At 41.5% G+C, this 13006-nt stretch overlaps 1 protein-coding gene across 3 annotated transcripts in view; it reads left to right on the forward strand.

Annotated features, from left to right (window-relative positions):
- The window catches only part of LOC306805258 (cardiac-enriched FHL2-interacting protein), a 39927-nt gene that overhangs the window by 12898 nt on the left and 14023 nt on the right, over nucleotides 1-13006 (forward strand). Inside the window, exon 1 of one of the 3 annotated variants that reach the window (XM_079312868.1) lies at nucleotides 7070-7409. The exons of the other annotated variants lie outside the window; for them this stretch is intronic. The gene's annotated coding sequence lies outside the window, so the exon portion shown is untranslated. Of the gene's footprint in view, nucleotides 1-7069; nucleotides 7410-13006 lie in introns of those variants that run through there. 3 annotated transcript variants of the gene reach the window in all.

Consider the following 13006-nt stretch of genomic DNA (forward strand, 5'->3'; position numbering starts at 1 on the left):
AAAAAGATGGTTTTTTCATAAGTTCCAGTGTAAACTTGAGCATATAGTTTAGTTGCTCTGAAGCTAAGAACACACCTACAAAGCATGTTGTAGGTGTTTAAAGCTGAGATCTGGAAGGAATTCCAATTGTGAGTATTTGATATGAATCTCTATGTATTTTGCAGGGTGATTTTATTTGAATTGACAGTGGATTTTTTGTCTTAAGCAACAGGACCATGTGTACATAAGCCTGGATTTATAAATCATCTCTAATTGCAAGGTTAGGTGTCTGCTCACTCTTGTACCAGTCACATGGAAACCACTGATATACTGGATGATATTATTTCAATGTTATGGACTTCACAAACTAATGTAGCTCAAATAGTAACTAGAAGATCTGTGTGAGTATATTGGAAGTATTTTGTAGAAGCAATGAGTCTGCAAATGATTTTTGAAGGAAATATGAAATTTCATTGCTATAATTTTTTTACATTGATGCCCAAATAAATGGTGAAGCTGTGAAACGTACACAGGAAAATATGAAACAACACAGTGGAATTAACCATTCAAAGGCATCTAATTCAGAACTATATTAAAATACTCTTTTTAAACAGTATTTCATTCTTATGTATTTTAATACACAGCACCCATTCCTTGCTTTTTGTGTTTTCTGATCTTGCATTACTGGCATGGAAGTTTTGTAATTTTTTTCTTCCATTTTTTTCCTGAAAATCAGCAGCCTTTCAGAAAGGGTGGAAATTTATTTTTCAATGGAGATGTTCCATGCTTGTCGTGCTCAACTGTTGGAAAAAGACTAGTCCAAGGTGTCATTAGCATCCCTGCTGCAAGGACAGCACGAGCTCTGTCTGAAGCAGTAGGCAAGCAGAGCATGTTCCAGCTCCCACTCATGTCTGTGGAAGGTTTCTGTTGATTAGAGCTGGCTCAGCTGCATATGCCAGGCTTAAATACTTCAGTCTGTGCTCTATACTGGGTGCAAACACTTCTGAAATCAAGGACAATACCTATATGAGTGTCATTCTGGATCAGCTAAAAGCCTTGCTTTTGTGAACATGTTTTGTTTTGTTCCTAAGACAAGAGCCCTTAATCTCTGAAGGAAGATAATTAATGATGTACCTGTTTGCCACATTAGAATTTTAACCAGTAATAATTTCATTATTGTTTTATGTTTACCTTTTTTTGTCTAAAACACTTTTGTAAAGTGCAAATGAAACTAGTTGTGACTTTTTTTGAAAAGAAAGTATTTATCTCTTTATTCCCATTATATTTTTATTCAAATATTTGACAGCATGAATTTTCTAACGAGTTTAGCAGACTAGAAACATTCAAAAAATGCCCGAAGGCAGTGGTTTATATGATCATAATTCAAACCACATGCCTTTTCCTTAATGGAATGAGATTAAAGAATTATTTTGTTTGCATTTGTCAGTTTATTGATACCAGCCACTTTAGTATGTTTCGTACAGTGACTTTCAGTCCCAGGAATCATTTTACTGCTAGGAATAGTCTCTGATTACCTGGGACTCATCTAATTAATTGTCATTAAGGGGTTGTGATGTAATTTTTAGGCCTGGGGGAATTCTTAGGGTGTTCTCTGATGGCATCTTCCTTTCTACTCCACAAATATCACTGACTCCATTTCCCAGCTTATCTGCAGGGAAAGTGTGAAGATGCACCCCAGCTGCCCAGTTCACCCAGTTCCCTGGGAGGTTTTGCCCTGGTGTTTCAGTGGCTGCTGGGCTGTGTGGGCCAGCCAGGTGAGCTGCACACAGAGGAGCTGGGATGGGTTCCTGCAGGGCAGAGTTCTGTCTCTGGCTGCCCTGCTGCCGTTTCCTCACTTTTCTGCAGAGGTTGCTTTTCTGCTCCTCATTTGGTTCTTTCCTTCTCAGCCATTATTCAGCACTGTTCTGCAGAGAAGCACATTTGCTATCTTTCAGGCCAGGTTTTTAGCTGTTCTTGGCCTTGCTGTGTTTGTGTGAATTCCTCCTGCTAACACTGATAATCTCACTGCTTGTTAATCTTCCATTCCTGACATTCAGCAAATCTTGAACAATTACACATTGGCTTTTTCTAAAAGGATGGACATGAACTTCTCGTGTCTCTCTAGTGCTTTCTGGTTTACTGAATGCCCATTTTAGATTGCTTACTTTTCTTAAATGTGATTTAAAATCATATCATTTTGGAGAGACAGAATTATAATTACTCAGATTACTGGAATGAGAAATGCAAACAGCTGTGTTGCTTCTTGCAGTTCAGGGGTGCTCTGATCTGCTGATGGACTGGAAGCAGGTTAGGCAAGTATGTTTGCTGTGTCTTGCATACTCCTGGTACATATTTTTCTGCCAAGACATGCAAAAATTAAATATTTTTCAAAACCCTTGTGGTTTCCAACTAGCCTTTCCTGAGAAGGATTCTGAACTAGGAAGAAAGTTGGTTTGAGAAGGGGGAAGTGCAAATTTAAATTCCTTCCCAGTCTGATTAATATCTGGGCTGAAACCTTTCTCCTAAACCACTGCCCTTCACTGGTGCTCCAGTACACAACCATGCAAGAAGATATTTTGCAGGACTCTTGAGTTTTTGAGATAATGCAGACATGTTTTGATACTTCATTGTCTTCTGAAGAATACAGTTGTATTACAAAAGTATTTTCCTCTACTGTGCTTCATCCTTCTTCTTGGCCCACAGAAAGTGTTTCTACAAATCAGAAAATGAAAATCCATGTAATTCAGGCAACTCATTAGACTATAACAAGTTTTAATGTTGTTGGGTTTTTTTCTGTCTTCACCTCTCTTTACTCAGAGATAAACACACATTTTTACCACAGTACCTCTGCAGTTCCAGCTGAACTGCAGCATAACACAACTTCCTCTGGCAGTGCAGTGTACCACAACTTCCTCTTGTCATTTCCCAGCTTCTGGGGGGACTCAACCCTGCTCACACTGCCAAACCCCATCTCTCAGCTGTGAAGGAATCTGAGGCAGGATGGGGACAGTGATTCTCTGGAAACTTCCACAGGAATTCATCCAGTGTGCTGTGTAAAATGCAAAATACTTCATGAAATCACTTTGGAGGTGTGTGGGGCTGAAACAAATATCCTACTGTCTGGTTCACCTTGTCTGTGGTAGGGTGAGAGAGTGCAAAGGACTGAGAGCAGCCATGTGACACCTCTGGATTGACTAGACTCCTGGCTGCCTGGGCTCTCATACAATCCCCTAAAAATAGCCCCTTATGGTTCCCATCATTGTTTGTCCTGCTATTTTAATTAGCCTGTGGTCTCTGGTTTTTGCTTTGCAATTTGTAAATGGGAAATATTTACACTAGGCCACTAACCCCACATTCTTCCAACCTTTGCTTAAGTTAGGTGGGTTATAGCTATGTTTATAAATTACCTAATGCATTTAGCCTAGTATCTCTAAATATCGTTGGCTTCTGCATGATGTTTTTAATGAAAACTAATTTTAGGTCACTCAGACTATTTACAGGTATATTTTCCCACATCTGATATATCACAAGTGTGCTTATTTCTTAAACTTTAGTTGAAAGACTGGTTTGTTGCATGTCCTGGCACAGGCTGAACTCTCCTGCAGATTGCAATGTGCTTTTGCTGACATATCCTGATGGAAAGGGAAATATTTCCAAGGAAAATCAATGCCCAGAAGTCAGATAGGTACTTAGCATGTTTTTTGGCTATTTTAGGTAATGCAAACCTTTAGAAAAATGGGCCCAGGTAGAAGAGTGCTTTGTAGGTTTAATCTTTATTTGCAGATTAATTTAGCCCTCTTCTGCTGTTTAAAATCCTTTGTAGTTAGTTTCTTTATCTCCCACTCTTGGCACAGTGTTTAGTAGGGAAGCAGTTATTCAAAAAGCATCTTTCTGGGGTTCTTCAGGTGTGGTCACTGTACATGAGGTGTCTGTGTTACTGGGGAAATGTGACTGCTCCTGACTGAAATGCCAGGAAATGGCAGGATGAGGTTATGACTGACATCCTTGCCAAAAGTGTCCCTGAGGCTGTGATTTTAGAGTCTTTCTAGTCTACATTCTGTCCCCAAAAGCCAAAAGAGAGATGCTGAGCCCCAGACTGGTGCCATGGTCGGGCACTTCACAGAGTTTTAGGATGAGTGTTCCAGGCTGGAATCCAGACAAGTTGTTTCTGAGTCAGCTGAGTCTGGGTGCTATTGATGGCACAGCAGCAGGGAGAGGAGATCAGAAGATCAGAAATTCTTTTAAAAATACATTTAAGGTCTTAATCACCAATGGACAAAAATATGGTGGAACCAATGTCTGCCAGTGATCATAAATGCAAAGTCAAAATGTAGCAAAGTTTCTTGGTTTCATAAAAAATCTGATTTCAAAGAAGACATTTTTATTTTTAGGATATTATATCTTTTACTTCTTCTCAGGACAGGATGAAAATAATTTTGGCATTTTATTTTATAAACACCATATTATAAAGTTAAGAAAGATGAAATAAGGAAATAATTATTTCTCCTTTTGCAGAGACTTTTTACTTTGCTAGGCTTCATTCAAAGCTTCAGTAAGGACAAATAGGAAAAAAAATGCAATGGCTTTTTTCCACTCACTGTGGTAATAGTCAACAAATCATTCAATCTGTCAGGTAAGAACTGAACCTGTGCTGCTCTGCTGGACCAAAAGCTCTGTAAGCAAACAGCTGAAAACTCAATATAGTCTTATTTCTCTCACGGGTTCCTAAATAGACCCCTTGCTTGTTATTGCCTTGAGAATTATAAAACATTCAATTTCTACAACCAAAACAGTTTGATGCTTGAGTTTTCCTAGTCCAGGGTGATGTTTTCAGTTCTGTTTATAATCAGTTCCACTTTTTGGTTTCCATGTACCAGGGACTTTTTGCATGTGGTTGGTGCATTGACCCCTTGGGGTCTGCATACTGCCTCTCTGGGATTTGCAGCTAAGGTAACAAAGGGAAAAAAGTGTTTCTGTCAGTAGGGCAGAACTCCATCTACTTCCCTGGAGAAAGTGTTGGGATGGGATACAAATCAGAAAAGGCTGAAAGCTACTGCTCTTGCAAAAGTCTCTCTTGTCAGAATTCTGAGCATTGCCAAGCATACAAGGTTTCAAGTGTGTGTGTGAAAGATGAAGTTGATTATGCATACAAACATGCATACGTTTTCATTGGCATATTTGCGCAAATTGCTTGCTGTTTTCATACAGCAAGTTTAAAATTTCAGTCCAAATTGCTGTCTAGAAAAACTCAGTGTGATCTGTTATTGCTCGACACTCACTGAAACAAAGCAGCAGGCATTTTTGCTTTTTAAATTTCCTGGGAGTGGGATAACAACATCTAAGTGCCACTGGGTTGTGTTTCCTGTGTGTTATTCAGTAATTTTCCCCAGAAGTGGTTTTATTTTAATGACAGGCCATCTGATCCCAGAGTCTCATCTGAACACTGAATTAGCAAATATTTATTATCACAGTATTTGAATCAGCTTAATGTCTGTCCCAAGATCTGAGTCTTTTCAAAGCTGGAGTCTGTGAACCGTATTTATCCTGATGAATAGTGTTAACCCCAGTTGCTTTCATGTGAGAAGCCTGTTTTGGATTTTCCAAGCAATCAGCCAACCTCCCTGCATTAGCAGTTACCATTTCCATTGGGATCTTTCTAGCTGTGATTCAGCCTCTCAGCAGTTCACAAGTTCAGGGCTTACAGAAAGCAGGGCTATACCTGCCTCTCTTCATAGACAGCAGAGATGGGTTTATTTTTAGCATAAGTATTCCAGAAATACATTCCTCCCCTCTTTAGAAATCTGTGAGAGAGACAGACACACAGACATTTGCCTACATTAGTGGCAGTGGGTGCCTGAAAACAACTTTTCCACTGTCTCTAGTAATCCCAAACATTTTTTTCAGTGTGCATCAGTTTTCTCCTCTGTCTCAGTCCACAGGTGCCATGACTCATGGTACACCAGTCTTTTTTGGATAAGTGCTCTTACAGGTGCAGAGCATGGGGAGCTCTTGGAACTCTGTAGCTCCAAGTCAGAACTTAGCACTTAGAAGTGCCCTGATGTTTGCCAAGACCAGCATTCAGTTTGGGATGAGTTAGGAGAAATGCTTGAGCACCAAAAACCCAGAGCAGGACTTCAGGAGAATCATCTTTGCAAAATCTTCCTGCTGGAATCTAAGGTGAAAAATACAGCTCCCTCAGGTTGGGAATTCAAAGCTGAAGGTTGCTTTGGAGAAGGCAATTGTCCCTCCAAGGAAGGGTAAGCCTGGGCAGCTCTTGGATCTCAGGGACAATTAGTTCATCACAAGGGTCCTGGTGCTTGGAGATTCTCAGGCAGCAGGATCTTGCTCATGCTATAGCAATGTAATTAGCAGCTCTTTTTAGCATGCAAATGACCACTGAGTCATGTGGAGTCCTGCTCAGCCATGGAAGAGGGAGTTGAGCTGTAACCACAGGAGATCCTGCTCTTCATTTTGCTGTAGGCTTTGTGTTAAAGTCCAACCTGAAGCTGAACCCCATGAGAGCCCTATGACTCTCTTTCCAGTAAGATGTTGTGTGCACTCAGAATGGCACAGGGTGCCATCCATTGTTCAGATCTGCAGTACAAAAGTGGCTTGTTGACTCCATGGCATATTTCCCCCATTATCCAGCATCCTATTGCAGTGTGCCAGATGAAACCCCATGCTGGCATGTGTCTTCCAGCAGCATGGCTGATCTTGTTTGCTTTGGAAGGACAGTGGAAGAGGTCCTTACTCCAAGAACTCCAAGAACACTGGCTACATGTGTCCAGCCTTGATGATGAAATGAGCTATTTATGCAAAAGCACCCACAGGACAGCAATGTGTTACTCGTGTGCATATGTACGCAGTATTTTTAGTGGTGACCCTAATAAACTCTTTGCCTCCCACCTGTAGGTACAAAACTGCATTGCTCTAAGGTTTGATTCACTGGCAGCAGCCAGCCCATAGCACAGCCCTGCTGTCTGTATTAGTTATCTCTGAAGAATTACCAATGGCCAATCTGAATGTAAAAATAGCTGATGACTGTTTGTTTCATCTGTCTGTTACTCGACACCGCGTGGTTATTCCAATACGTATGTTTGCCTCTTCCCCACCATGATCTCCCTTTGGCTTCCCCTTGCCTTATAACTATTTAAATACATTTTACTAACTTGGGATTCCTTGCTCATTTCACTTCACCTGGCTGGGCAGGTCTGCAAGGGCTCGAGGGTTAGCTCCTCCAGTTTTATTGTTTTGTTTATTTTCAGTCATCGTTTTTATTAAAATAACCATGTTCAGAGGAAGAGTCCGACACACATAAATATGGGAACTGCTAATACTAAGCAGGCTGCTCTAAAATGTGCTGGGGCTTTGACTTAAGGGAAGAAAGCACAGCCCTGCATTGTCCCTGTCAGGAAGCTGGAGCACAGAAGGTAAGAGGGAAGCATATGGGTGTTTTTAAAACAGGGCAATTGTGGAGAATGGTGGTTTCTGAGTGTGTGAATGTGTGTGCACTCAAGAGTCAGTAATGTGATTGTTCAGGTAAGAGAAATCCAACAGCATTTAAATCTTTTCTTCAGTGATTAGAGGTGGAATGTCCTCTCATTTTGTCCAGGTTTTGTTTTTTTTTTTCTCAGAGAAATGCAGGATTGTCTCTGAAAATCTGTATGTGGAAAGAGACATAGATATAGATTTGTTTGCAGTAAATACTCTTTATGACATGTAATTATTTTGCAAAGGGGCATGTTCTTTTTAAAAGAGCACTAAATTGATATGAAGCTTCATTTAATTCTTGCACATTGTGCTGTAAACAACTTTAAGGGAATATACATTGGTTTTACTTTCCAGGTGATTACTGCCTACAGATAAGTTACTCTTTATAACTTTAGTGATATGTATAGGGTTTGGAAGGCTGTTGGATATTTCTCTTTTTTAACAAATAGGAATAGAATAATTTAAATATTTTATTAAAAGTAATTACCATGCTACAGAGCCTGAAAAAGTAAGATAGTTCAAATCCCTATGCAGTGCTAAGAGGCCACTATAAATGACTGTGACTATGACTTGTATCCAATTTTAATTGTTGGAAGATTTCTTAAATGGCATAGGCTTTTCTTTCTTCAGTTGTTGCAGAACTTCTTAGTCTGCTATCCCAAGGAACTTCATTTTATTAGTGTAGCTGCAGAACTCAGTATCAAAAAAAAGAACAGAAATAATTAAAATTGACCTTGGGAAGCCAAACTGCTTGTGCTTTCTTAAAATGGCTTCTGAACTGGTAAATCTGATTAAATCTGAATAGGGAAAAGTTTTGCAGCAGCAGACAGCAGAGAGACTGGTTCACACTGAATTTGTTCAGTACCAGCTAGAGGGTTCCTCTCTAGTCCTCTGCCATTTCTGGCAGGGAGGCAGGGGAGAAGGAAAAGAGACAAGAGATAAAAAGGACAAATAAGCTCTCTGGACAGGATCAAAGTCTGTGGCTTTCTTCCTTCATTTTTTCAAGGAACTGACCAATTTAAAAGCAAATGTCCTCAACAAAGTGCTTGAAGGATGAGTATTTGTGACAAATACTAAGATGTAGAAAACTCCCCAGCTTCATTTCTCTATCCTTCCATGCTTGTCACTAGGAAGGTATTTATATACACATTCTCGGCTTAGTTACCAAAACAGCTGGAATTTGAAGGCCACAGCTGGGTGGAGCTTTGCAGGTGTAATTGCATCCCTGAACTACAAGCCAAAAGCACACAGAAATTTTGCTCTGTAGCCTCTTATTCCAACCCACTTCTCTGAAATGCTTGTCTCACCTGAACTTGCATTACCAGAGCTGCGGGAAAGGTCCACAAAACTGTTAATCCCTCCAAGACCAGAAACAAAGTCAACTAACCCTATGAGCTATGCTGGGAGAAAATTCCACTCATCTGTATCAGTCTTTCATTAGTCCAGCTGAGTTACACACAGGGAAAGTTGCTGGCAGAGGCAAATTCTGCAAGTGGCTTTTAGCTGCAGGCTGGGCTGCAGCTGGGGTGCCAGGTCACATAGAGCTTTGGCTACTCTGAGTGAGAGGGTGAGTTCACTGCTTTGGAGTAACTGGGCATTGCTTGAGGTTGTGTTGCATTTTGGGATCAGCTGTCTGTGAGCCAGCTGACAGGTGTGTGGGGAAAGGACCACAGTGAGAGCTGCATGTCTTCACTCACAGGGGACCTTTACCCTTGAGATAAGGCTGTTCCTCTTCAATCAAGCCTGCATATACTTTGGGATGGACCAGTCTGAAATTGTGTGTGTGTATATATATGTGTATATATGTATATATTATATATGTATATCTGTGGGTGTGCTGAGCTTGGTGTGTCATGACTCTCTTGCTGCTTGCCAGGATTTTATGGCTTTCAGGTGTGTGTGGTGGAAGAGACTGCCACCAAGACCCCTGTCCTTTAGCAGTCTCAGAGAAATTAAGGCAGCATTGAAGCTGGAAGAGGGTAACCCTCACCTAGAAGTAAGGTCTCCCTTGGGTTTCCCTGACAAATGATCCCCTTTGCACAGGAATAGAAAGCAGAATTTAATTATAGTGCTAGGTTTCTTTATCATCCATCACCTGTGTTTGCAAATAATGATATACAAGAAGGCAGTAGCCAGTAATGATTAATCTAAATGATCTGGTAACAGTCAGACCCATCTTTTTATGAACCAAGAAGGTCAAATAGGGATGCATCTTTATTTTCAGCCTCTCACATAGCCACATCCCATTAGTTCTAAGGATGCTTTCCCTATTACCTACACATTGTGCAAAAGGCTGTTTTGGGAACTGTGATAAGGTTGTGACTCAGGTACACAAAAGCCACCTAATTCATACTTTCCACTTGTGAAAGACAGATATGAAAACCTCTGTAATTTTTTGGAAGAGTCTCTCAAAGAGATGCATGTTGTTAACATTTGGGTACACCTTAACATGCAAAGTCAGCAAACAGCAGTCTCTGGAGTTTGCAGCTGCTGCAGATCCTCAGATGTGCCTCTGTCTATCAACTTTACCTGGGTCAGACATTAGCTGTCACCTCAAGGCCACCTTGGCTTGCCTGTCTGCTTCATTATGGACCCATGTACACTTTTGCACTCCTCTGATGTCTGTTGTTCTGTTGGGGTGTATTTCATGTGTTGCTGCCTCTACCCTTTGCACATTTCAAAGCACAGGACTTCACTGTGCAGAAATTGGGAAAAGTGCCCAGGATGCTGGTGCAGAAACTACATCATACTCAGAGGGAATTGATCCCTGCAAGCTGGGTCAGGGTTTGTGCTGGGGCAGTGGGGCAGCACTCCTTATCATTACATTGTTTACTGAGACTTTTTGTTTTGACTGATCTGTTTTGAAGTAGTGATATTAGGACTTGGTCTGTCTCTATAAAACTGAGAAATTAGTCTTTCATCAGGCTTGTGAATTGAATGGAGCCATAGACAAGCATCTAGAACTGCCACCTCTGTGGTGTCTGGGAGAATTGAGGAGAAGGAATGGATAGAAAGGAGAGTAGCTGGTGACAGTAGGCTGACAGGGATGCTGTTGTTTGTCTTCAGGCTTCTTGAGAGGGTCTGTCAATGTGCTGACAGCATCATTGAAGTTCTGCAGCAACAGTCTATCTCTTGAGGAACAAGTGTGGATTCTGCTTCAAACTCTTGATGTTTCCTTTTCTGTCTTATTGCATATATCCTTTACAGAATAATCACAAGAAACATCATAGCAAGTGCATTAACTGTGAAAGAGTGAGGAATTGCCTTCGGGATACACCATTAAATCATAACAATTAATCAATCTCTGAACAGGGAGTCTGCATTTCCTGGGCAAAACCAAAACAACTCCTGTGTACAATGCAGAAAGAGGGAACTGGAAGGAACTGTCATCTTGTTCAGGGTGAGATTTTTCTCCTGTCTTTTGCTTCTCTAAAGGAGGAAAGTAGTATGGTCTCCAGAGATACCTGGGGCAAGGATGGGCTCTCCCCTGCCCTCTGAGATTCCTCCCATAGATGTGTGGCTGTCCCATGGCCATGCTCCATAGCAGGCAGAAGACAAGCCACAGCTTTTGTCCTTCAACTGGAATGGCTCTGTTATAATCACAAATGGTTGAGGAGCAGTTTGTCATCGGAGGAGAGATGTTATGTGAAAGGATGGTGATGTGCTTGAGTCATGTGCTCTGGCATGCACTGAGCATTACCCTCCCTGCCACACTGGTGCTCAGGAGCAGAGCTATTTGGGCTGCATTTGACAGCTATAGCAAGGTATAAGTAAGAAATAGCTCTGCTCCTGCAACCTAAGCCAGAATATTTTGAAAACCAGAGCCCCCACCTTCTCCCCCACCTCTCATACCTACACCTTTTTGCCTTTGGTAGCATAAAACAGGTATTTTGGTATATTGCCTGTCCCTAAATCCTATGGAATTCAGTGGGTGAGAAAACTTCTTAGAAGTTGGAATAATTTTGAACCTAGAATGTACAAGTATTCTGATTTCTTTTCTTAATAGAAAACAGATTCAGCAAAGTCTTTGACCAAATCTTGAAAATATCCAAAAGTTATAAAGAAAAATAGTAGAGACTACCAGTAAAAGAGACTACCAGTAAAATAATAATCCCTTTTTTCTGCAAGCCTGTTATTTCCTGAGACTGTATCCTGTGTGGTGGGTGTGGGCCAGACTCCTTGTCAAGAAGCTGAGATGGTTCGAGTGTAAACTTGACAATGCTGATGGTATCAGTGCGCTGGGGCTGATGAGCAGAGGGCGGTGTAAGTGGGGGATGGTTTCAGATTCCCCAGCCTGGAAAGAGAAGTGAGGCATGGCTGGTTGCAGATTTCCTTGTGTAGGTCACAGAGGAGAATACACCTGCCTCCCATTTGTGTCTAACATAGTTGCTGATGCCATTATAATTTTCCCATGACAGGGACTGGGACTGTCTGCTGTGCTCCTGATTACAAGGCATCCAAAACATTATGTTTGTTTTCATGACAATATATTTTATTTCCTTTTCCCCTTTGTCATCTCCCACCTCTAGCCATTACAATGCTGTGATGTTCCTCTGCTATGGGAAAATCTCCTTTCTGCCATTCAGGAAGTGAAAACTCAGAATCTTTCATCATCTAAGTCTTGCTTGAGTCTGAATGGAAGGAAATTGAATACCTGTCTCATCAGCCAAAATCCTTCCAGTGCTCAGTGAGGGCACTGTACCATTGTCATGTCAGCTGTCACCATCAGCTAGTGGGGAAGGCTTGAGTTTTAACAATCTTAGCATTTATTTAAGTATCAAGCACCTGAGATGAAGCAGAGATCTTTGCAGTCAGTCACCTCCAAATCTGATTGGATTTCGCTATACAATGTAATACCAATCTACAGCACCATACTCAGCTTAAAGAGGGTGGGAGGGGATCACAGATATTAAAGTACCATGAGTTAGGAAGGCATATTTTTGCCTTACCTGGGAAAGGTTAAGCTCTTCCCATGCAATTCAGAAAATGCACATTTTGAAGAAAATACAGATTTGGTTCCCTGCCCTGCCACAAGTGCCCTCTTTGATCTTGGGCTAACCAGCCAGCTGAAGCTGGTCCTTAGCTGCTGATCTGTAAATGACACAGATCCTGCTTGCAGTGGGAGACTTTGCAAAGATAAATAGCCACGAGGTGTTCGTGTACCATATTGCTGGGGAGCTGTATAAATATCTTGGTGTATAGTGACTGACCTACTTACAGACAGTGGCCTTTCCCAGGCAGACATTTAATGCCAAGAAACACACTGTTTGGGTTCAGTTGCTTAAATGTCACTTGTCTGTGCTGGCTTCAGGTCACAGGAGGAGCACCATCCCTTTTGCCCTGTGTTTCTCATGGGCTCGTGCTGTTGTCAGGTGATGCACCTGCCCCTGGCCTGTGTCAGTCATGTGCTCTTGCATTTGACTCCCCTGCCATGTGTCTGCAGGATACTGGCTCTTCAAGGACACTGGATCTGGAGATGCAAAGGATGAACAGGAGTTGCAAGAAAGCCTCAGTTCAGATACACCCCTTTCTGAGA

Source organism: Erithacus rubecula, assembly GCF_903797595.1.
Source record: "Erithacus rubecula genome assembly, chromosome: 9".
Classification (NCBI taxonomy): Eukaryota; Metazoa; Chordata; class Aves; order Passeriformes; family Muscicapidae; genus Erithacus; species Erithacus rubecula.